This window comes from Petaurus breviceps, unplaced genomic scaffold (genome assembly GCF_028583685.1).
Source record: "Petaurus breviceps papuanus isolate PSGF00001 unplaced genomic scaffold, PetGlider_PUasm1.0 126, whole genome shotgun sequence".
Taxonomy (NCBI): domain Eukaryota; kingdom Metazoa; phylum Chordata; class Mammalia; order Diprotodontia; family Petauridae; genus Petaurus; species Petaurus breviceps.
Genome location: NW_027185655.1, coordinates 65,714,008 through 65,741,142, shown reverse-complemented (window position 1 = coordinate 65,741,142; position 27,135 = coordinate 65,714,008). Strand labels below are relative to the sequence as shown.

The 27,135-nt window shown below is 37.2% G+C and overlaps 1 pseudogene; it reads left to right on the top strand.

The window, feature by feature from the left end:
- The first annotated feature begins 4,333 nt into the window (after positions 1–4,333).
- LOC138170990 (LYR motif-containing protein 1 pseudogene) lies at positions 4,334–6,134 on the top strand (annotated as a pseudogene).
- The last annotated feature ends 21,001 nt before the right edge of the window (positions 6,135–27,135 follow it).

Sequence of the window (27,135 nt, the reverse complement as noted above, 5' to 3'; positions counted from 1 at the left end):
TGAACAATGAGAAAGAAGGGACAAACAAAACACAAAAGAGAGAGAGCAAGTAGTTTGCTTCAACCTGGGTTCAGACTCTGTAGTTCTTTCTCTGGATGTGAAGATCCCTTTCCATCATGAGTCTTTCCTAGTTGTCTTCTAACCTTGTATTGCTCAGAGGAGACCAGTCTATCAACCTTGGTCGTCATGCATACGATGTGTCTGTGATGGTGTACAAAGTTCTCCTGGTGCTGCTCTCCTCACTAAGCACCAGTTTATATAAGTCTCTCCAGGTTGTTATGAAGTCTGTCTGCTCCTCATTTCTTATAGCACAATAGTATCCCATTGCATTTATATACCACAACTTGTTCAGCCATTCCCTGATTGATGGGCATCCCTTTGATTTTCAATTCTTTGCCACCACAAAAAGAGTTGCTATAAATATTGTTGTATATATGGGTCCCTCCCACTTGTATGTTGTCTTTGGGATACAGCCCTAGAAGTGGTATTGAAAAGGTATTGACTATTCTTAATATTTGTGTGTGTATCATAGACCCCTTTAGTAGCAGGTAGGTAGTACAGTAGATAGAGCACAGGACTTGAAGTTGGGAGGAGTCCTTTTCCTAAGTTCAAATCTGCCCTTAGATACTTCCTAGCTGTGTGACCTTGGGACAGTCACTTAACCCTATTTGCCTCAGTTTCCTCATATGTAAAATGACCTGGAAAAGACAATGGCAAACTAGTATCTTTGTAAAGAAACCCCCAAATGGGTTCATGAAGAATTGGAGACAATTCCATTTTTTTCCTGAGGCATATTGACTGTTATCATAAATATCAACAAACATTTATTGAATATTTCCTGTATAGAGAGGTTGGTGCTAGGGAGAATAAGGTCCTTCTGGCAGGTGAGGGATAGGTGTGGGGGTAAGAGAGAGAGCTGCCTTTGTCACTAATTCCCAGCTGATCTTATACTGAAACCTAGGGCCTCACATGATATGCATCCCCTAGTCAGACAGGAATGATGCAGGCTGTCAACTCTGGTGGGAAGTCAGACAGTGAAGGGAAAAAGATGTTTGAATCATAGGACATGGGAAATGGGGTGCAGATACTCTATCCAGAGCTGGATAGAGTAGTCCTTTCAAGTAGCTAGTAATCCCTTGGGAGGGAGAAACCTCTTCCTCCCCCAGTGTCAAAGCCTGGGAAAAATCCTCAGTGAATCCATGCTGATTCCAGCTCTGGTCCTACCCAAGAGGATTTGGTTACCAGAAGGATTAAAGTTATTGTATTCTTCACTTTACCCCGTCACAAGACAAGGGGCCTGAGGATGGTGCTAGGGCATTTTCTGAGTGCTTTCCAAAGAGGTTTGAAGTCAAAGGAGGAAACTCATAGAAAAGTGAAATTTGCCTTCTTTTCTGATATTAAAGGAAACACATTTAAAAGTAAATGTACATGGCAATCCTTTTTATATTTAATATAATTCTAGGCTTTTTCCACCAGAGGTCAGTCTAACCATAGGAATGAATCCATTGAGGTCTGCTAGTGAAGGTGGTTTACAAAGCTAGACCGCGGGGGCTAATGACTTGAAATTGTATCTTTTATTTATTTAATTTTTGTTCTTCCTTTTCTCTTCCCCATTAATTTTGGTGAATAACGAGAATTTTCTAAATTTGCTTAACTGTATTCTAGCAGCCAGCTTCCTCTACAACCACAGCATATACCATTTGCCTTTGTCTTTAATTCCCATGAAGTGAAAAAAACAAACCATTAAATGCTCATCCTCAGCAGAACCTGATAATGCTTGACTTTGCTTCTATTTAGAAATGAAATTGTTATTTGTTTTAAATTTTGTTAAAAATATTCTATGATGGGGCTACTAGGTGGCACAGTCAGGAGGACCTGAGTTAAAATCCAGCCTCAGACACTTAACACAAAATTAGCCGTGTGACCTTGGGCAAGTCACTTAGCCCCAATAGCCCTACCCTCAAAAAGCAAAAAAAAAAAAAAATTCTATGTTCATTGGGGTGGAGAGGGAAGGTAGGATGATCATAAATTTAGAGCCACAAGAGACCTTAAAGATCAACTAGTATGTCTCAGTATGACTCATTACAAATGAGGAAACTGAGGCCAGAAGAAGTTACATGACTTGCCCAAGGCCATGCAGGTAGTGACAGAGGCAAGATTTGACCCCAGCTCTTCTCTCTCCCAAACCAGAGCTCCTTTCTCTGTACCAGACTGCTTCTCTTTTGTTAATAGAGGACTTTGATAAATTTGTTTGACTACATTTGTAGATTTGTAGATTCATAAAATTTTAGGATTTTTGGACTACACAGGGAATATTGTAACAAAACTCTATCATTTGGAAGACAAGAAAATAAAGTGCAGAGGGAGTGCAATACAAAAGATACTTAACATTTGTTAAGGCATCTTACTTAAGGCCACATAACTATTAGTGGCAGAGTAAGGACTAGAATTCTGGTCTTCCAATTCCTAGTTCAGGTGTCTTTTCAAGTACTATAAAAGAGAAATACTATCTAATGCTGTTCTGAAACATGGTACTAGGTTAGAGACATTGTCCACACTCTGCCAAAGTTTATGTGTTCAAAAGAGCTGACATTAGCCCTCAGTGGTTCCTAATCTGGAGCCAGTGCACTTTTAAAGAGTATATATATTTTGATAAGTATTCAATACAATTGGTTTCCTTTTTAATCCTATGTATTTTGTGCATTTAAAAACTTTCTGAGACTAGAGTTGTAGGCTTAGTTAAGCGTGGCAAATGGGTCCTTGAAACAAAAACAGTTAAGATTTTTTGCTCCAGGGTCAGCTGGGTGGCACAGTGAATAGAGCACCAGCCCTGAAGTCAGGAGGACCTGAGTTCAAATCCGGCCTCAGACACTTAACACAAAAACTGGCCATGTGATCTTGGGCAAGTCACTTAACCCCAACTGCCCTCCAAAAAAAAAAGATTTCTTGCTCCAAGGAGATACTACTACTACTACTACTACTACTACTACTACTACTACTACTACTACTACTACTTCTATAATAATAATAAAAGCACATTTTCATAGCACTTAGTGCTTTCCCATAAGGTGTTAGAATTAGGGCTAAAAGGAACTTCCAGGGTCATCCAGCCCAAACCTCTCATCTTAAGAACAACTCCTGTCCAGAAGGTTTAAGTGACTTACCGAAGGTCACAGACAAGTGTTGGAGTTGGCATTTGAACCCAGATCTTCTTGCTCCAAATTCAGAGTTCTTTCCATAATACCAGATTTCTTTTCATGAAATATTGCATTCAATCTTCCTAACAGTCTTTTTACTTGTATCCCCAGCACTTAACAGTGCCTGGCAGGTACTGGGTGATTAATAGCAGTATATTAATTGATGGATGAATAACAAAACCTTGTGAGATCAATAGTGAAAGTATCATTGTTAGGATTAGTTGAGGACCTATTAGATTGGGGGTAGGGGAAAGGGTTAGGAGGTAGAAACTCTCAACCTTTTATTAGTATAGGTGGTTGTAATGGAAATGCAAATTTAAAGATCTTCCCTGCCCCTAGGCCCTTTGATAGGCTTAAGAGACTCTAAGAACCTTCCTTGATTTGAAAATATACTCTGCCTCCTAATAGGCTGAATGTGGTCACATGGAGCCTGTGGCAGGAGGCTTGGTTTTCAGGAATGCCCACACCTTGATGCTGTGTGATTGGGCAGTGGGTCAAGAGGGTGCTTGCATTCTCTGACCCAGGAGAAGGCTATATAATCCCTGATGTGAGGCTTTGCTTTGGGGCTCACTTTGAGAAGTGTTCTGTAATTTGATGTTGTTGAGAGCCCCCTGGGCTTTGAAAAACCCAAATGTTGATGGTAACTGTGATTTGGTATGGATGTAATGGTTGGACAGTTAGGAAACCTGTCTGCTTGATCTGTTTCGCTGTCTTGATAATTCTGTCTGTATACTCTGAAGTTCGGGGTGCTGACCTTTTACCCCTGAACTAGGTAAACAATATATGTTTGACTGATTAAAGTAAACTCATTAACCCATTTTGAGTTGCTTTCCTTTAGCAAAGCAGATCTAAGAACCTGTGTTGGCAACCACCCTGGGGACGCTGGGGTGCTTGCTGCTACAGTGGTGGTGAGGGACAAGGATCTTCAACGTGAAGCAGACCAAGACCATGTTGCAGAAGTTATCCCCATGATGCCCAGGACCAGAGAAACCATTCATTTATAGTTTCCTTGGAAATGTTTGCCTTGGTCTCTAGGGTCAGAACCCTGTCTGTCCTCATTGGCTTCAAGGGGCTCCCAACTCTCCTTCCTCTCATCCTCTGCACTGTGGGTGAGGGGCAGGTGTGATGGACAGAGCATGACAACAGCAAAACGACAACAAGTTCTCAGCCTGCACCACAGGATTTTCAGACTTGCAAGGAGGTGTTATACAGTATTGGAGAGATGGAAGAGATCATCAGAGGAAAACAGTACATTACAAACGAAGCCAGAATGCCATTCCAAATAAATAAAAATCTTACAGATTCAAAGCTAATTAAACAATGAATTAAATCATGAATGTACAGCAAGAAGTAAAATAGGAATATATTATGAGATCCCATATCCAAGGGCAATTCACCTGCCTCCAATGACCATCACTTTCCCTACAAAGTCGTGGACTTCAAATCCAGGAGAAGTGAAGGAAACTTTCCAAATCATTATATCTCAAGTCTCACAATGAAATTTCTTTTTTTTTGTTTTTAAAGCAATCAGGGTTAAGTAACTTGCTCAAGGTTACATGGCCAGTTATTTCTGGGTGTGGTGCTAAGTATCTGTGCCCGGATTTGATCCCCAGGTCATCCCAACACTGGAGCCGGTGCTCTTACTTGCTGAGCCACCTGGCCGCCCCTAAGCAATTAGGGTTAAGTAACTAGCTCAAGGTTACACGGCCAGGTGTTTCTGGGTAGGTGGTAAGTGTTGGAGCCCACATTCGATCCCCCAGTCATCCCAACACTGGAGCCAGTGCTTTTACTCACTGTGCTACCTGCCCCCCCTCCCCAATGAAATTTCTTAATCCAAGAAATAGGTTCTCTGTATAAATTGTGAGATAGGCAGGGCCTGAGCCCAAACCAGAGGATGAATCTCTTATACGTGACTTAAGTCCAGTCAGAGAAAGGAAGGACGAAGAACATAGAGCTTTTGCTATAATTTCTCTTCAACAATTAAGGATTTGGATCTCTTAATCTCATGACATAATTTATATGTCCTTGAATTTATCAGTACCAGTGTATTGCCACTAGTCAGAAATATGCTAACTCCCCAAAATCATTCCTAATCATGATTTTAGAAACATCTTAGATGAAAGTCTGAACATAGCAAGAATTGGGTTTAAATGTAAATTATAAAAATTAAATTATATAAAATTAAATTTATATTATAAAAAATTATAAAAATGGAAATGATGTAGTTATATACACAGAGGAAGCTACAGAGTAGAAACATGGCAGTACCTGTTAATAGCTTCTCTTGGAAGTTCTTAAAATCACTGTTGATGGAATCCTAATAAAACTGCCCCCACCCCCAATATTCTAACTTCATTATAGGCCAGGCCCTAGTGAACAGCAGGCCCACTGTATCTACCTACGGCCCCCACCCCTGCCCATATCTTAACTTCTTCATATATGCCTCACTGGAACAACAGGCGTATCCCTGATCTCTTAGTTCCCACAGAAACAGTAAGTGTGTCCATGTGATGGGAACCTAGCTACTGCCTCTACCTGGTCACTGCCCCCAGACCCATTCCCACAGAAACAAGTGTGTTCTTGTAATCAATTACAATCACATCATCCATCTAGCCTAAGGCAGGACCACAATACCTAACTAACTGTCTTAATCAGACAGGACCACAAAAGCTAGCCAGTTGGAGGGCAGAATGACCAGAATGTTTAACTACTGAACCATAGAAAGGACCACTCCTCCATCACCTAATCCCTTAACAAACTCCTCCTGCCTTTTTAATATTAATGATATTTGTCTATTCTATGTAAATTTCTGTTTTGTAATTGCATCTTTACCTTATAATTACCCTTCTTGCTTTCTCTAAAGTTGTTGGTTCCTCTTGGAATTTAGCCCGCTTCATGAGAGGCGTCAATCTCAATAAACGCCTGAACTTGGATTAGAGGCGGTCTGACTCTGAATTCTTTGAAATGGTTCCACCACAACACATCGTGAAACAGCAACAGTTTTGGGGTGGGCAGAGAACCCACCTCAACAGTTTTTGGCGTCCCTGGGTTTAAATCGGAACACTATGACCATCAGATACTAGCCTCAAACTTGTAAATCTCTGTGGGCTTTATTTTGTTTTGTGCTCAAATTATGGATATATTTAAAATAAGACCTTTTAATGTTTTAGTTCCTCTATGAATATCTTTTTTTTTTGGTATTTTTGACTCATAGATATACTTTTCATTAATATACAAGTAGGGTAGTTTCTTCTTTACCATACTAGCAGAGTTTATCATATATACTCTAGTTCCATCACCCCCCTTAACTGCTAGTGGAAGATATAGCAGCTTTGGGAAATTTGGGGGAGGAGGGAAATATCCCAGATTTTCAGGAACTGTTACAGCATATTTAATTCTGTCCATCAGATGCATAAAATGTACAAATTTTAAAACATGTGACTTATAATTATGGCCTCAAAGCCTCACTGCAAACTCATACCACAATAGGGAAAAGTAATCACTAGTTCTAATTGACAACAAAATTGAATCTCACATGAGGAAAAATATGCTCCATAAATTACAAGGTCATGCTCATTTTAAAGTTACATACAAATAGGAAAAGGAAAATCTATATCAAAAGAAGAAAGGGTTGTACCTTTGTGATAAGCCAAGGGAAAACCCCACTGAGAGAAAGTCACTGTACATCAGTGTTTTCTTTTGTGTTCATTGATGATTAAAATATTCAATACAAACTGTCCATAAAAAACAAATAAACTGTTTGCCTTCAACACAGGCAACACAGATGTGGACACGAATTAGGAGAGGAGACTAGGAAAAGTTGTGTGGAAAAAGTGATCATGGTTGTTACCTAGTATAGAAGAGAGGACAGTAGCAACACAGCCCACATTTCAGTCCTTTTCAGTCACATCCAACTTTCCATGGCCCCATTTGGGGTTTTCTTGACAGATACTGGAATGGTTTGCCATTTTTCTTCTCCAGCTCATTTGACAGATGAGGAAACTGAGGCAAACAGGGATAAGTCACTTGCCCAGGGTCACACAGCTAGTAAGTGTCTGAGGCCAGATTTGAACTCAGGAAGAGGAGTCTTACTGACTTCAGGCCCAGTACCTGAAAAGAAAATGGGAATGGGTGACTGAGCTACTACAAGAGGAAGAGATTCAGCTGCTGCATGAATAAAGTTTCCCATTAACTTTCCAACAGCATAATTGGCATTTAGCATGTCCTCCCCCACACAAGAGCTTGAGTCTTATAGTACATTATTTCTCACATTGTTTGTTCTGTGATGAGACCCTAATTCCTAGAGTGTGTATTCAGAGATTGCCCATTTATTTGCTAGCTTTTTTAGGTCCAATTAAATGTTTTACTTTTAAAATGCCTGTTTCTTGTCTGGCTTGTGGAGTTTAGACTTCCTTCAAGGTTCCAAGTCTTTAAGGATCTGAGAGGCTAGCACTTACAAGAGGAGTTAGATTATTCTGCTTGACTCTAAGGAGAGAAGAGGTGGTTATATAAAGGGAAATTTCAGCTTGATTTCAGGTAAAATTTCCAAACAATTAGAGCTGTCTGAAAATGGAATTAATTGCCTTGAGAAGTAGTTGATTTCCACTTCTTGGAGGTATTCAGGCAGAGGTTGGATGGCCACTTGTCAGTTATGTTATATCTGAGATACATAACATGCCAGTACTTAGTACAATTGAAGAAGAATTCAGCAATATTTTTGTAATAATGAAAAAAATTAATAATTTAGCTTGAATATTTAAAAAAAATTAATCACAATGCCAACAAGAAAGATTTCATCTAAGTTCTGTAAAACTGAAAATACTAACTTTGGAATAGAGAGGCAGATAAATAGACTATAATGCTCTTATAATTGCTTGAGAACTAGTGAATCATTAGTCTCTAACCTGCACCAATGTTCTATTTTAAGCTGTTTCAAATGCTAATTCAAGCATCCAATTCCTTGAGCTTATCTCTTACCCAATCAAAACACTTGTGTAAGCTTTTTAAAGTCTACAAATTAATTCCATTGAGAGTACACATGAATGCCAAGTAACAGTTTTGAGTAAGCTTTTTCATCCTATAGAAATCACTTGATTTCTCTATACTCGCATCTTGTACATTTCTGTTTATTAAGGAAACTTGGTAAAATGCACATCCCATGAGTAAAATTAGGATTCAGTTATAAGATGATCTGTTTGCTGAAGGATAAACTGAGATCTGTTACAGATACCATGATTTACAACATGAAAGATGGAAATCCTCATTGTGGTTAGCTTTTTGAGGACTCTATTTGACAAAGTGTCTCCTATGAACCTACAACTAAGAGCTATTTATTTCCCTGCAATCTTATGTCTATTACCTTCTCTAATCTTTCTCCCTTTCATGTAAGGGGCTTTTATATAGATGTATTTATACTTATGTTACATTTGATGTAAATGTATCATCATTTATTTAAGATGGAAACTCTCACCCCTAAATTGGTATGTGTTCATAAGTCCTTTGATTATGAAAACCTGTATGGTTGTTGACTTCTCAGGGGAAAGTATGGCTTGGGCATCCAGAGACCTGAGTTCAAATCCTGTTTTTGACACTAGCTATGTGACCCTGGACAAGTCACTTAATCTCTATTTTTCTCATTTAACATACGAGTATAATAATAGTATTTACCTGCTATGAGTACAAAATGAGATAGCATTTGTAAAGCATTTCTTAAAACACCATATAAAGTTTAGCAATGATGAGGAGAAGGAGGTTGTACCACCTCTAGAACTGGCCAGCTGTGTAAACTTGGACAAATTTAACCTTCCTGGGCCTTATTTTCCTCATTTCCAAAATGAAGGCATTGGATTATATGGCCTCCAATTCTAGAGTTATGATCCTGTAAAAATAAAAATTTAGGAATACAGTTACAACCTGTACTACCCCATTCCATTAATGGCCACTGATATGCTATTCCTTATACATAGATAGCTTGTTTAGTTTGAATTTACATAAGTCTTTTAAGGATTTTGTTTTTCTTTTCTCTTTTTAATGGAAGGGGCAGGTGAGAGGGAAAGAAAGCCTACTAATTAAAATATATGTCAATTGAAAAAAATAAATTAAAAAAGAGAAGAAACAATAGGCAGATCATCTCCTATAGCTACTTAATTACAAACTTTTAGACTTTCTTCAGTAGTTAAATCTTGTCCTTCTTTGGAGTATTTACAAAGAAAATTCTGATTGGATCAACCTGATTCTTTCTTCTTTTCTTCTGGTGAGGGAGAAGGCAGCAGGCAGGAGAGACTTTCAGCATGAAGCTACATAAAAACCCATAGACATCTTGACACAATTTTACCACTGGAGGGGAAACATCTCTCAGCTCTTCATTTTGGAGATAATGGAATGCAGCAACTTTTTACTCTTGAATCCCTTGGCCTTTGCTGAGCTGAAGGCAATTGTGATCTCTGGACCCTATTTCTTCCTCCCAGCTCTGTAGCATAATGAATTCTCTTTCTCTGCAGTCATAATATCCTTCCTTGCCAGTTTAGCGAGAGAGAAAAATGTGAGTTAGATGTAGCTGTACCAACCAAACACCATCTGGATTAAACAATGAGAAAAAATTCACATGAAATAGGGTGTTTACAAAAGAAAAATAATCATATTTTTAAAATAAATTAAATGGATGAACCAGGTTTATGACTTGAAGTTTCATCTAAGTTATACTTTTATAAGTTAGGCTTAAGGCTTAACCTCCCTAGACTCCAGGAGGTACAACCAAGAAGGTGAAAGGAAGAGAAAGATGAGAGGACAAATAGTATTGAAAGGAAGAGAATGTTAAGGTGAGGTGAAGAGATTTAAATAGTGAATATTAGTAAGGATGAAGTGGATTTACCTGCCTTGACATAATCTTCTTACTGAAGTGACCTACAGGAAAAAGTACATGTAAGAGAGTAACTGGGTGTGAATTAGTATTATATTTGAGTATTTTTGTTTTTTTTTTTCTGAAACTTTATTCCACTTCTAAGATTTTACCTGAGAATAATATCTTCTTTGATTTTATTTACTTTTGAATTATTCATTTTGCAACTTGGGTTCTGGGCCTACATAGCAAAAGATTATCAAATATTGAAGGTCAAAAGTTCTGGTGGCAACACATGAGGAACCACAGAGCCTTTTGACCATCTCATCCTTCTGTATACACTCTTTTTCCTGGGTTTTCATGATACCGTTCTCTTTCTTGGTCCTCTTTGTGAACATCTTATTACTTTTTCTCAGTCTTCTTTGCTGAAGCATTGTTCATATTTCATTCAACATATGCTAAAGATCTGTCCTGGGCCCTCTTCTTTTCCCTTCTACACTTTTTCTGATGGTGAACTTACCAACAAATTGATTCAGTGATCACCTCTATACAGATAACTCCTAGATTCTGAGTCTATCTCAGTCCTATCTCATTGGTTGGTTACTGGACATTTCCAACCAAATGGTTATATATCCCTTAGGCACCTTAATCTCAACATGTCCAAATTTTACTCATAAGCACCATCCCACCTTTACATTTCCCTCTTTCTGTCAAGTGCACCACCATTCTTCCAGTCACCCGGGTTCACTACCTAGAAGTCATTCTCAACTCTTCTCTCTTGCTCACCCACATACCCAACCAGTTGCCAAGTCTTATCAATGAAAACTCTGCAATATATCTTGGATATACCCCCTTTCTCTCCACCTACACAGCCACCACCATAGTTCAGGAACTCACCACCTCTTACCTGAACTACAACAGTTTCCTAATTGGTTTTCCACCTTCCATTCTCCTTTCTCCATCTCCTTCTCAGCATTATTGTGAAAAAGAAAAAAAATCTTCTGGAAGCACAAGTCTGACCATGTCACTCCCCTCTTCAAAAACTTTAAGTAATTTTGTTACCTCTAGGTTAAAATATAAATTCTTCTGTGTAGCACTTAAAACTTTTCACAGCCTGCTCCCAGCATACCTTTGCAGGATTTTTTTCATGTAACTCCCTTTCATACATTCCACCTTCTGCTGAAATGGTCTACCTGCTGTTCTCAGAAGTTGGCATTTTATCTTCTACCTCTGTGTGATTGTACAGGCTGTCTCTGAAGCTTAAAAATACTGCATCCTCACTTCTGTCTCTTAGAATCTCTGGTATCCTTCAAGGTTCAGTTTATGTATCAACTCCTATGGCAAGCTTCCCCCCAGCCCCATCCCTGTTTTCTAATTTCTAGTCATTGGTACTCTCTTGTTTCTTAATTCATCATGCAGTTACTTAGTTGTTTGCAAGATTTATCTTTGCAATCCAATGTAACCTCCTTGATGATAAGAGTAACTTAAAAAAAACTTTGTATTTTGAGAGTTGTCTTGGAACATAGTATTGCTGAAAATAACTAAGTCATTCACAACTGATCATTATATAATATTGCTGTTATTGTGTAAAATGCTCTCCTGGTTCTGCTCATTTCACTTTGCAACAGTTCATTAAAGTCTTTCCAGGTTTTTCTGAACCATACTAAAAAAAGGTTCTATTGTGGCAATAAAGAGAAGTTTCAAAATTCTGGTAAAAGAAGTAGGAACAGGCAATATTTGGAAAGTTAAGTCTATATATGACGTTCTCTTTGTTCTGTTCATTTTGCTCTTCACTATTTCATGCAAGTCTATACAGGTTTTTCTAAGATCATCAAGCCCATCATTTCTTATAGTATAGTAGTACTCCATCACAATCATACCACAACTTATCTGTGTCAGATCCTGCCTCCTCCCCAACCACACACAAAGACCAGTGATGTCAACTCAAAGAGAAAGTCCCTGCTGGAGCATATTAACTTAGAAAACTACAAATTAATATTATCCGTGTATCTTTATTTATTTTGGTAAATATTTCTTAAATTTTAATCTAGCTGTGGCTGAATTTGGGATGCTTGTGTAAGTAGTATGTAGTAGTATGTTTGACCCTTCTGGCATATACTGTGAAAAGTGTGTTTTTGATATAAACTATATTTCAAAGCAGGAGAAATATAAAATTTCTACAAATATTAAGAGTTTCTACTCCTCTCAGAGTCATAGTGAAAATATGAAGGGGATGGGGGTGAATTTGGCAAATAAAGATCATAGTTTAGCTTCTATAAGGGGTCGTATATTGGACCTCAAAAGCCCCTGAATCCAACACTAATTTTGTAGAAGAGGAGAAGTTAAATGCCTCTCCCAGGATCAAAGAAAACAGATAATAGATCTCCCTCACTTAAATCCAATTCACTTGCATGTCATGGCATCAATTCCCTGATGTTATGGCCTCTTCAAGAACAAAAGACAAACAGCAAGTGACTGAAATCGCATTTTAACCCAGATCTTCTGGCTCCCAATCTGAGGTGCTTTGGGTTATACCGTCCTGCTCCTTGGTCCTAAATGAGCATCCAACCTCAAGGACAAATAAATACACAATCCAGCAGGTCAGAATAGCATCTATTCCCTCCCACTTCCAAAATCTCAAAGTCTGGTCTCTGTCAGTTCATATTTCACAAATTAATAGACATTTTTGGACAGATGGGTTTGTACTGAGAATAGAGAAGCAAGGAAAATTCCTGTGAGACTTTGTATTATAACTAACATCATGAAACATTGCCAAAGTAGTTTTGAAGGTGTATTATGAAGACCAGGCAATGACTTCTGACTTTTGGGTGCTCTAGAATTCTTTATTGCTTTATTGAAATAGAGGAAACATGCCAAATTCCCTTTAACCAGATGACAATAATGATGAACTGAATAAAAATAACTATTTTTCATTCCTCCCCCTCACACTGAAGTCTTGTCTTCAGGTGTCAAAATCCTCTGAGATTTTTGCAGTTTATTGATTCACTTGTGACTCCCTTTCATAGCAACAGCATCTTACTTTGCTTAACAGAATGATATTAAGTATTTTTCTCTGAAGCCAGCAATTCACATATTCCCCCCAGCCTTGCTGAAGCATAAACACAGTCACAAAAATTTATGATTAATGTTCATTGGTGGTTCTTTCACTGAATTCGATCATTTTGATTTTTAATCTATGCTACAAGCATATGTGTGTAGCTATTTCTTTTTCCTTTCAGTAATTTTTTCCTAAGGTTTGATTTTTAATAGTGGATATTAGAAGTAAAAATGCATGTCTGAGATAGAAATATTCTGTAAATAAATTGTTATTAAAGAGGAATAAGGCTAGAAAGCAGGTAGAAAAATAAAATATTGGAATGCCCTGACCTAATAAAATATAGTGATGAGAGGCAACATGGTATAGTGGATAGAGAACCAAACTTAGATTCCACTTGGCACACACTGGCTGGTTAACCCTGGGCACCTGACTTAACTTCTTAGGCAGCTCCCTAAAAAGATAAATTACAGAACATTTGCTGATCCACATTAACAGAGAGAGGGTCCTAATTTGGAATTTCCTATATACAGGCATAGACTCCCCACCTCCCACAAAATTTAATTAATTTGGTATATATCAAAAGATAATGATGTTGTGGTATGGTCATTCATTCTAATGACACAGATAGAACACATTCCCTTCCAACCTTACTAGATGGTCTTCATGAGTTGTTACAAAAATAAAAATAACAACAGCTTCAGCTAATGGCTAACCTGTTGGTGATGAGACTTTCCACACTTTGCTTGATTGGTCCTTGGATAATATGGGACCATATGGGTGGCCTTTCTAGCTTGACAGAACCAGCCAGAGTTTTTGTGACCAATTCAATTTGACAAACATTTATTAAGCAGTTACTGAGTGCTGAGAGCACTAGTTAGGCCAAGTCCTAAGTGAAAAATACAAAGTTCGGAAATATTTGATCTTCAAGAATTTAATCTGTATATATGCCTAATAAAGTATAATTTCAAATAACCCATGGTGAAAAACACTATCCACCAGCAGAGAGGGAACTGATGAACTATGAGGGCATGCTTTTTTCACTTTATTCAACTCCTGATAGAATTTAAGCACCCTGAGAGTAGGGATTGTTTTGTTGCTTTGTCTTTATATCCCCTGTATCTTTTTTAGTTTCTGGCACTTAGTAGATGTTTTAAAATTTTAATTGACCAATTGATTTTCCCCTTTCAGCCTGGAGGGTGGGGTATCACAACATGCCCCTGGATAGACACTTGGCTGTTGTCTTGGCAACTGAAAGATTCATCCAAGAATAAACTGGGAGCACAGCCACAGAATGGACACTTCATAGCAAAATCAATCACTTCTGGATTGCATCCAGCACACTTCCTTAAAAAGTAATATATGGCTAGGGAAAAGGATTTGCTCTCATTGCTCATCTGAGTTCTGGGGGACTGGCCAGAAGAAAATATGCTTCACATGTAAACACATAGGAGCATCACTTCCATGGTGTAACCAGCGTACTTTCTATCTCCAAAAGCTCCAAGGGAGAGAATTTGACTTACTTATCTTTACAAGATCCAGGGAAGGCATTTAGGACAAGCATTATTCTTATATTGGGGGGGGGGTCAGAGTCAAGTGAAGTAAATAGGCCAACAGATAGATAAATAGATAGATAGGTTGATTGGTTGATTCATTGATTGATTGATTGATTTTCAGCATGGCCAGTGGAAAAAATTGTTTTGCTTGATTATATGAGTTTGTAACACAGGATTTGTTGTTGTTGTTTTGGTTGGTTTTGGGAGGGAGGGATAGAAGATAGATTTCTGTTGAGTGAAAAAAGTTAGTGTAATAAACCTAAGCATTTATTAAGCACTTACTATGTATCTAGCACTGTGTTAAATGTTAGGGATACAAACAAAAGAAATATAATTCCTTCCCGCAAGGTGTTTACAATCTAATGGGGAAGACAGCACATAAAAAGTGGTAAGGAGAAAGTACCCAATGGCAAAGTCCAAAGAAAGTAGAATGGCTGGTCTAAGTCCCTCCTCAAAATGGAAGTTCTGGAAGAAACTCCTCAAATGGGAGAGAGGGACTTTAGTGTCAGAGAGAGAATGCAGCTGAAGTCTGGACAGTGAAGCATGGTAAGTCTGGCCCCTCCTCTTCAAAGATCAAGATGCCTATGTCTTAACAACTTTGAAAAGTTAAGTACTTTCCAAGATAAAGGGGAAAATGAGTAGTGCCCTTGAACCTGGGTTTCCTGTTCCCCATGATGACATGATTTTTAGTAAATGCCACATACCCTCTAAATAGGCCAGTGGCAATACAGTAATAAGTGGATATCTAAAAACATTCTTTGCCAGGCTTAAAAAAAAATGTAGGTAGCATCACATTGTGGGAAAAGACTGAATTCCTACCTCTGTCTTTGTACCTGTGTGGAGTCAGGAGGACCTGAGTTCAGATCCTACCTCAGACATTTAACATAACACTTACTAGCCATGTGACTTGGGACAAGTCACTTAACCCCAATTGCTCTGCCTTCCCCCTCCAAAAAAAAAAAAAGAAAGAAAAAATAAAAACAGAGAAGTTTATATTTGACCCTAAAGGCAAAATGTAATTATTGGATTTTATTAAGTAGGAAAGTAATATGGCCTACACTTTAGGAAAATAACTTTGGCAGCTCTGTGCAGGGTGGATTAGAGAGGGAAGAGACTGGAGGTGAGAGGCAAAGAGGAAGTGAGAGCCCCAAATCACACATGTAGGGCCTAGATTTACACTCAGGTTCTGTGATTTCATTAGTCCTCATCCACTGCACCACCTACCTCTTAATACATGAAGAGGTTGTGGGAGGAAGAGGATAGAACCATGATATGTTTATATTTAATGCATGTGTATGGATTATATTATTTGGGTAGGAAAGTAAAAAAAGCAACCAAAAACTTCTACTTAATAAAGATAGGAGCTATTTACATAACATCACTATAAATATATATTATCTTTATGCATATTTATGTAATTTACAACCCAATGAGTTGAACACTACTGGCATTATTATCCAAATTTTACAGTTAATAAAACTGAGACTTTGAGATGTTATGTGATTGACTTGTGGTCATGTGAGTGTCAGAAGAATCCAGGTATTTCAGACTCCAAGTCCTATATAGCAGCTAGATGGCATAGTAGATAGGGTGTTGAACCTGAAGTCAGGCTCTGAACTTTTCTGAGTTCAAATCTTGCCTCAAAAATTTCCTTATCTAAGATGTTTGACCTTGGGCAAGTTACTTAACCACTGCCTGCTTTAGTTTCCTCAGTGATAAAATGGAGATACTATCAGTACCAAACTCAGAGTTGTTATGAGGATCAAATGAAATAATATTTGTAAGGCACTCAGTATAGTCCCTACCACATAGTAGGTGTTTAATAAATGTTTCCTTTTCTCAAATAAAAAAAAAAATCCCTAATCTCTCTAAGTCTCACCAGATTATGTATACCTGTGTCGAACAAAAAATTCTATGTATGTAATTTTAGTTATCATTACACATGGAGTTCAGATCATATGCCCTTGCTTTCATAAAAGCTAATATAGAGATTTTAAGAGAAAGCGACAAACAAAACATAACTCAAATCCCTAAGCCCTGCTCTAATGCCTTTTCTTGCTATGATGATTTGCATCTGAATAAATAACCAGTTCAATTTGCCTCTGGCTATCCTAACAATTAATTGGGATCATCTCATGATTAATTCATCTGTGACTTATCCAAATAGGTAGAGTACATTGTCAAGTGAACAGTGCCCAGACAGTGTTAAGCTGTAATATCTATTTGATTTGAATATACAGATACCAGCTTTCTATATGGAGTAATAATACCAACTACCCTTAAATTTTACAAAGTCATTATCATTTTAGAGGTGACATTGTCCTTAGAGTTTTTTTCATCTGATTCCTTCATTGTACAAATGAAGAAAATGAGGCCCAGAGAAGTTGTGATATGTTAAAGATTATATGGCAAGAGAGCCAGCACTAAAACCCAGTCTTCTGACATCTAAGGACAATGACTTTTCAAATGATAAAATTCTTTTAATAATACACTGACTTATAATCATTCTTTGCTATGAGTTTCTTTTTTTTTTCTTTTTAGAGGGGGAGGAAGGGCAGTTGGGGTTAAGTGACTTGCCCAAGGTCACAAAGCTAGTAAGTGTGTCAAGTATCTGAGGCCAGATTTGAACTCAGATCCTCCTGACTCCAGGGCCTATACTCTATACACTGTGCCACCGAGCCACCCCTGCTATGAGTTTCTAATATTATTTTCTGAAGCCTTTGGTAGGTAATAACCTCTAGAAAGAAAAGTCCAACTTTGATATCTCACAGAAGCTCAGAGTTGGAAGGGACCTCAGAGATGATTACTAAATTTCAAAATGCTAAATTGTCAAACCTCAGAAATGGGCAACACTATAAATCAAAGGTTGATTAATTGTTTTGTTGACTGTCTACACTTAAGAAAGTGTCAGATAAAATATTAATGATGAAGATTGAACTTAAAAATGTGTCACATTTATATATATATATATATATTATATGTGTGTGCATGTGCATATGTGTGTGTGTGTGTATCCAGAGACAGAGACAGAGGGAGAGACACAGAGAAAGAGAGAGAGAGAGAGAGAGAGAGAGAGAGAGAGAGAGAGAGAGAGAGAGAGAGAGAGAGAGGAGAGCCAGTTGTTAAAATAAACTAAACTAATCATGAGATGGATCCCAAATAATTCAAAGCAAACTGCTTTGAATCAGAAGCCATTTAGTCCAACTCGAACATGAACAACTACCTTACTCCTAACACATAGAAGTGTTCCTTTTTGCATTTGCTTGAAGACGTCCAGGGAGGGTCATGGGAAGTTAAGTGACTTTAAATCTTTGGATTAAAAAATAAACAACACCACAAAACCCCAAAATTTTCCTCAGAAAAGTTGGCCATTATGGAATTTCCAGAAAACCTCTTTTTTTTCCCACCAAAAAGACCTTAAAAGCTCCATTCCAAATATTTAAAAATCTACAGCTACCAGTTTGTCATCAAGTGGTAATCATCAGTCAAAAGAGAAAGGATGTCTGATTAGTATGGGAGAGTATTGAAAACTTTCCTGTTTGTGAGAGGGCTTTCATGTCTAGGAAATTTTCTAACCAGTATGTCCAAGAGGCTAGAAAAACTGTACATTTTGAAAGCCCTAGCAAAATACCACACTTTTTTATAAACCATCTACTTATAAGACTATACTTCGAATATTTTTTCCTTTGCTTTCTTACTGATCGTACAACTAGTAGGGTCAGAGGTCTTCCTAACTCCAAGGATGACTCTCTATCCAATATGCATTCCTTCCTCTCCCTGATGCACATAACAATTTCAATTAAAACAAATCAGTACAAAAAATATAAAGAAAAACTAGATGTACAAATTGAATGGGAAATTTCTATAGACCAGAGCCAAGTTTATTGAAGCCAAATTTTGATCTTGATTTCTAAGCATAACATTTGTTTTTCCAGAAGAAATTCTACTACTCTGCAGGATAGCGGAGTAGTTGTTTTTCACAAATTGTTCCGACACAACTTTGAGGGGGAAAAAGTGCCAGATCTAGAGTAACTAAAGCCAATTTCACAAGAAGACAGAAATATGAAAGAAGTAAAAAGCTTTCCCTATGAAGTTATAGTAGATGACTGGCATCCTCAGAACTCTTAGCCTCTACAAGCCCAGGTCACACCACTAGTTCGGTGTATGTAGAATCTAGCTATGTAGGTCCCTTCCTATTACAATCATAATCATAACATGGTCTGAATCACACCTCAGCCCCCACCTTCGTCCATATGCCACACGAGACAGGAGATACTTATTTTATTCAGCCACAAAAATAAAGGATCAAATTCAATAGCCCAAAGTTTTAGAAACCCAGTGACGTAAACTTCTTGGGAAAGATTTCTATTTTGACAAGATCTTTGTGGGGAACAAGGTTTAAATCACCATCTTAAACCATTAAGCAAAATGACTTAGAAAGAGACCTAAGTGTAAAAGGTCGCATCATTTTGTTTTTAGTGTAGGAAAACGGACAATTATGGCAGAGTAGAGAATTCTTCCCCAAAGGATGATGGAGATTACAAAAGATAAAATAAGTAATTTTTACTTCATGAAATTGAAAAACTTTTGCTTAAATAAAATCAAATCACCTAAGGAAAGAAAGGTAACCTTTGACTGATAAAAGAAATTAGCATCAAACAACTCTCATAAATATCTGATCTCTAAGATATATGATTTATTATTATATACAATTATAAAACCTATGTAAGAAGGTTTTATTTTATAATATAATTATGAATTTATTATTGTATACAACTGTGTAAAACTGAGAAAAATTACTAAATAGACAAAATGTCAAAGACTATGAAGACATAATTCTCAAAAGAAAAATTACAAATAATTAACAAATAATTCTTAAAAGAATGTTTCAGCCCTCTCTCCCGACTCCATCCTAATAAGTATACAGAGCACAAAAACTGAAAAAAATCTCAACTTTCTCAAGTGTACAAAGGATAAAAATCTTGAGTCTGAATCACTAATTGTAAGAGAAATATAGATAAAAGGGATTCTGAAATTTCATTTCACCTCATACCCAGCAAATTGACAAAGATGACAAAAAAAGTAAATAGTGTTTGAGGGTCTGAGAGAAGACCAGGCTGCTGAGGGAATTACTGGTCTAATCATTCTGGAAAGCAATTTGCAATCATGTTTGGTTTTTTTTTTTTAATTCCTAAGTTTTTCCATGCACTTTGTCTTAGCGAGCCTGTTGTTAAATAGATAAAAAGGTCAAACATAGAAATAAAGGCCCCACAGGTAACAATGTCTTTATGGCTGTGTTTTTGTTTTTGTTTTGTTTTGTTTTTATAGTGGAAAGGAATTGGAAACAAAGTTGGTGCCTTTCAGTTGAGAAATGATCAAAGTGTGGTACATCAATGTAATGAAATATTCTTATACCTCAAGAAAACGAATTTGAAGAATCCAGGAAACAGAAGAATTAGATAACTTGATGCTGAATGAAATAAACGAAGTCAGGAAAACAATGCATACTATTAACTACATGTCAGACTCTAGTCAATGTGTTGGGTGGTTTCAGTGAACTTTTTTCAGTTTTTCTTCTTTGCATATCTGGGAAGGTTATATGACAAGCCCTGTGCTAAGTGCTTTATAAATATTATCTCATTTAGTAACAACAATGATGATAATAGCTAACATTTGCATAGTGTTTACTATATGCCAGGCACTGTGCTAAACACTTTATTATCTCATTAAATCCCTCACAACTACCCTGGGATGTAGGTGCCATTATTACCTCACTGATGGTAAATTCTTCAATTTGATAAGGCTACAAGCCAGAACAAAGTGGAGAGAGTATTGGTACATGATTTTTTGTTTGCATATGATTGTGCATTTAGTGCAGCCTCTGAAACTGAGATGCAACAAAGTATGAATCAATTCTCTACTGCTTATGCTAATTTTGGCCTAACAATTAACACCAAGAAAAGACAGGTGCTCCAGGTCACCACCACACCATCCATATGTGGAACCATCGGTTACAGAAAATGGAAAAGTTTTAAATACCATGGATAAGTTCACTTACCTTGATTGTGTAGTTTCCAGGGTTGTACACACTGATAATGAGGTTGATGCACACATTGCCAGAGCCAGCTCAGTGTTTGAGAGGTTCTGAAGGAAGGTGTTGAAGAGAAGAAGCATTAGACTGACTACCAAACTGAAGGTCTACAGAGCCGTTGTGCTGACCTCAGCACCATACCAGGAAACTGAATTGCTTTCATTTGAACTGTGTTAGGAAGATTCTGAAAATCACCTGGCAGGATAAGGTACCAGACACTGAAGTCCTCACTCAAACTCAACTGCCAAGCATTCAAGCTCTACTTCAGAGAGCACAACTCCAATGGACTGGTCAAGTTGTTCAAGTGCAAAACATATGCTTACCAAAAAGACTGTTTTATGGATAACTCACACAGGTCAAGCATTCACGTGGTGGGCAGAAGAAGAGATACAAGAACACTCTCAAGAACTTTGGAAGTGATTGTGTGACATGGGATACACTGGCACAGGACCACTCAGCATGGCATGGCCACATCAGAGAAGGTGGTGTGCTCTATGAGCAAAGCAGAATTGAAACAGCTCAAAGGAAATGCAGGATGCCCAGATTTGGAGATTTCACCCCAAATGTTCACACAGACTATTTTTGCTCGACCTGTGGTAGGGCATTGGGAGCTCATATTGGTCTGATCAGCCACAGTCGCATACATTGAAACTTGACTGTAGCATAGTGATGTTGTTTTGGTCCTCTTCGAGAACAAGGGACAATTATTACCTCATTTAATCCTCACAACTACCCTGGGATGTAGGTGCTATTATTATTCACATTTTATAGAAGAAACTGAGGCCGATAGAGTTGAGTGACTTCCCAGAGTTAAAATAGCTAGATTTTGACTCAGGTCTTCCTGACTACAGGCTTATATTCTATCCATTTTGCCACCTAGATACTCCCAAAATGAAAGCAAATTTCATCCTTAATTTTAAAAAATACTATTAATCATAAGAGCAGCAAGGCAGTGAATTGAATAGAGTACCAGGCCTGGAGTCAGAAAGACTCATCTTCATGAATTCAAATATGGCTTCAGGCACTTACTAGCTGTGTGACCCTGGGCAAATCACTTAACCCTATTTGCATTAGTTTCCTGGTCTGTAAAATGAACTGGAGAAGGAGATGGCAAACCACTTCAATATGTTTGCCAAGGAAACCCCAAATGGGGTCATACACAGCTGAACAATAACAACAACATTAATCATAAAGTAAATATAAATGTTTGTCTATAACCCTATAAAATTCCAGTCCCTAAGCAGGTAAAAACATACAAGTGGGCATACATCATGGAATGCTTTAACATTCCCTCCTTACTCTATCCTGAGGAGCAGGTAAGATACTGAAACTGAAAAGTACTCAAATTTCTTAAGTGTTTAAAGGATAAAAATGTCATCTATTTAAATCTCTCGCAGCATACAGGAAAATAACAGTGAAACTTGGTGGGAAAGGAGGAAGCTGTTTGCACATATGAGTGGAATATGAAAAATTCAGAGCTTCCTACAGCATGCTTATGATATTTAGCCTTGGGAGATCTTAAAAGACCAGTTTAAAATAGATGGCTTAAAATCTCCTCGTTTTAAAGTAAGTTTTTATTCCACCAGAATTGGCCAAAAATATGTCAAGGAACCTGAAGTAAGTGTTCAATCACAGAAGAAAAAGTGGGGTGGGGATGAGGTAGGATGGGGAATATTCCTCTATAATTAAACTAAACACTTGAATGGACTTCAACTGACACCAAAAATAAACAAACAAACAAAAAAATGCCTTGAAGAATTATGAACTGAAAGCTACAGGTCTGCTGAGAGCCTGAAGATTAAAACCAATGATTTCTGCACCTCTCTCTTAATTGTAGCCCTCATGAAGCACTAAAAAGAAGCACTTATGTGAAGCAAACCAGTTAGACAATCCCCTTCAACAAAAAGAGAATAGTTGCAGTGATTCTGGAGAGCTGGCAGCCCCTGATGCCAAAGGGATATTGCTAACCCTTGTGCTAAACTTTATGCACTTACCCTAAAATAGGTATATTTGCTAAAAAAAAAAAATCCAGCTATCTTTGTCCATCTCACAGTCCCATAATATCTATGGTCAAACAAAGGAGTTCTTAACTTCATTTGTGTTATAGACCCCTTTGGCAATCTGATAAAGCCTATGGATCCTTTCTCAGAAAAATACTTTTAAATGCATAAAATAAAATATATGATTACAAAAAAACTATCCCCAAACACTCACACTCTATTATAAATAAAGATCTATTTTTCTCCTTCCTGTTAATAGGACCCTTGAAATCTATCTACAAACTGTTTGGAAATCCTTGTATCTCAGGTTCATAACCCCTGAGCTAGAAGCCATTGACTGCCTAGACTGGGCTGGCTGGCTAGGACTCAGTCACTCATATGGAAAGCTTCAGGTCTTTGGCATAAATCAAAACGGGGACCTTGGATACCAGTGGGATTTGCACATCTTTATGTCCTTTTGTGTGAGTTCTTAAGTCCACCAAATCTGTTTGTGTGCTCTCAATGAATTCTGAAGTTATATAAACTTAGTATGAACCTCTGTTTGTTTCCTGAATTCTATGGACCTCTCACAATAAGTTAAACTAGTGCATAGATTCTGACATACCACCGTTTGCATATATAAATGTTTAGTATCTTGCTGACATTTTTTTCTATAAGATTTAAAAAAAATAATATGCTAAATTTAAATTTAAAAGTAATATTCTAAATGGTTTATTCCCCTCACTTCTACTATTGATCAGTTTACCTTTCATCCATACTTTTAGAAAAAAATCGGGGGATAGAGATACATAAATGACATTTACTGTTATGTAAAATGAAAGTCCTTCTTGCTTCAAATTCGAATTTAATCACATTTTGGGGTGGTTTTGTTTTGCAAAGTTGCAAGGAGCAGCCTGGCCTGGTAGGACTAAGTTAAAACCAAATGTTTTTCAAAATTTATACTCAAACAGCACAAATCCAACCTTGAAATTCACTTAACTGGAAGGCATTCAGTTTTCCTTTTTATTCTACTCTTAAAGTCAACTTTAGGAACTACTTTGTGTACTCCAAATGTTAAGAATTAACAGTAGTCCAGACATCATCACTTCCTCTGGGAGTCACTGACATTTTGCTTCTTTAAGAGATGAGATCACTCACCTAAATTCTCCCCAAAACCCTTCTAAAAACCTTTAAATAATGCCATATAACAACTCCTGAATCAACAAAACCCACAAAAGGATGGGATGAAATAATTTTCCAGTCAAAGACCACTTAAGTGAACAGGAAAGATCCGTTGCACCTGGTTGAGAGTGGAGCACAGTCCAGCACAGGTCCCACCAGCACAGATACAGCCCCAGCAGACAAGGAGCAGGCCTGGGGAACCACTGAATTAGCAGTAGCAGCAGCTTCTCCCAGAGCTTTCAGCCCACACATGGTAAGGGGGTCAAACAATTGGTCAGAAGGAGATTACAGTGGTCTCTTTGCTAACTGAGACAGGATTCCCTTGCTTTTCACACTCAGATCTGGGACACATTCCTGGTATCAGTCCCAAGGTGAGAAGAAGCAATAGCATACTAGAACTTATGGCTGCAGTGGAGTGAGGATACTCATTACAGTTCCAGGGAAGAAAAGAGTGCTTGTGGTCACTTACAAATCAGAGCACAGTCCAAGAGAGCAGTAAACACACCTCTCTTTAGATCATAGCACCTTGGAAGAACTGAAAACTTACAGGACCCTGAAGTTACACAAAACCCTGAAGCTTGGAACAGTGTGCCCTCCACCCTGGAAGCAAATCCCTACTTCAACAAAGAGTTAAAAGTCAAGAAATAGTCTGGGGGAAATGAGCAAAGATAAAAAAAAAATTCTGACCAAAAAAAGTTATTATGGTGAGAGGGAAGATTAAAATATCCACTCAGAGGAAGATAAAGTCAAAATTTCTATATCCAAAGACTCCAATGAAAATATGAATTGGTTTCAGGCACGGAAGAGCTCAAAAAGGATTTTGAAAATCAAAGAGGGAAAATTTGGAAGAGAAATAAGAATGATGCAAGAAAATATTGAAAAATGAGTCAACAGCTTGGTAAATGACACACACACACTCACACACAAATACTGAAGAAAATAACATCTTAAAAAACAGGCTAGGACAAATGGTAAAAGAGATACAAAAACTAATGCGAAGAATGCTTTAAAAAAAAGAAGTGGCCAAATGGAAAAAGAGGCACAAAAATTCACTGAAGAAAATAATTCCTTAAAAATTAGAATTGAGCAAATGGAAGCTAATACTTTTATAAGAAATAAAGAAACAAAAGAAATTTTTTTTAAAAAATTGAAGAAAATATGAAATATCTCATTGGAAAAACAACTGAACTAGAAAATAGATCCAGGAGAGATAACTTAAGAATTATTGGATTACCTGAAAGTAAGAGCCTAGACATCATATTTCAAGAAATTATCAAGGAAAATACACTGATAGTCTAGAATCAGAGGATAAAGTGTAAATTGAAAGAATCTACTTATCACCTCTTGAAAGAGATCCCAAAATGAAAGCTCCCAGGAATATTATAGCCAAATTCCATATCTCCCAAGTCAAGGAGGAAATATTGCAAGTAGCCAAAAAGAAACAACTTCAAGTACTGTCAGAGTCACAGTCAGGATAACATAAGATTTAGCAACTTCTACATTTCAGGATCAGAGGGTTTGGAATATGATATTCTTGAAGGCAAAAGAACTAGGATTACAATAAAAAATAGCCCACCTAGCAAAATTAAGTATAATCCTACCAAAAAACAATGGATATTCAATGAAATAGAGGTCTTCTAAGTATTCTTGATGAAAAAACCAGAATTGAATAGAAAAATCTGACTTTCAAATATAAGATTCAAGAGAAGGATAAAAAATATAAATGGGAGAGGGAAATCTTAAGGGACTTAATAAGGTTAAACTGTTTACATTCATACATGGGAAGATGATACTTGTAACTCAAAAGAACTTCCTAATTATTCTCATAACCAGGATTATCTATATTATAGACAGAGGGCACAGGTCTGAGCTGCATACAAAGGGATGATATCTAAAAAAATAAAATTAAGGGGTGAGAGAGGAATGGGATGGAAGAAAGGGAAAGGGAGAGGTTGGATGGAGTAAATTATCTCAAGTAAAAGAAGCAAGAAAAGCTTTAATAGTGGAGGGAAAGAAGAGGGAGGTGAGTGGAAATGAGTGAACCTTAATCTTATCAGAATTGGCTCAAAGAGGGAATAACAAATACACTCAATTGGGTATAGAAATCTATCTTACCCTACAGGAAAGTAGGAGGGGAAGAGGATAAAGGGGAGAGGGTGATGGAAGGGAAGATTGGGAGAGGGAGCAGTCAGAAGTAAGATATGTTTGAGGAGGGACAGGGTGAAATGAGAGAAAATAAAATGAACAGTGGTGGAAATAGGATGGAGGTAAATACAGTTAGCCGTAGTAATTGTGAAAAAAAAAATTGAAGCATGTTTGTCTGATAAAGGCCTCATTTCTCAAACATAGAGAACTGAGTCAAATTTATTTAAAAAAAAAGTCATTCCCCAATTGATAAATGATCAAAAGAAATGAAAAGTTTTCAGATTAAGTAATCAAAGCTATCTATAGCCATATGAAAAAAAATGCTCTAACTCACTATTGATGGGAGAAATGCAAATTTAAAAAATGCTGAAATACTATCTCATAATTATTAGATTGATTAATAGGACAGAAAAGAAAATTGATAAATGTTGGAGGGGATGTAGGAAAAATGAAACCTTAATGCATTGTTAGTGGAGTTGTGAACTGATTCAACTATTTTGTGGAGCAATTTGGAATCATACCCAAAATGGCTATAAAACCATGCATACTCTTTGACATAGTAATACTGGGTCTATATTCCAAAAGAGATTAAAAGAAGAAAAAGGAATAGGACCTGTATGCACAAAAATATTTATAACAGCTCTTTTCTGGGGGCAAGGTATTGGAAATTGATGGGATGCCCATCAATTAGGGAATGACTGAAATGGTTGAAAATTTAGTTATTTGATGATGGAATACTTGTTGTATTGTGCTATAAGAAATGATGAGCAGGATGCTTTCAGAAAACCCTGGAAAGATTTAAATGAATGAATGCAAACAAAATGTACTGTGCACAAAGTAACAACAATATTGTAAGATGATTACTTTGAATTACTCAGCTATTCTCAGCAATACAATGATCCAAGACAATTCTGAAGGACTTATGATGAAAAATGTTAACCATTTCCAGAGAAATAACTGATTGTGTCTGAAGACAGACCAAAACATACCTTTTTAACTTTCTTTGTTTTTCTTGAGGTGTTTTTTTATCTGTTTTCTTTTACTACATTCCTAATATGGAAATGTTTTTACATGACTTCACATGTATAACCT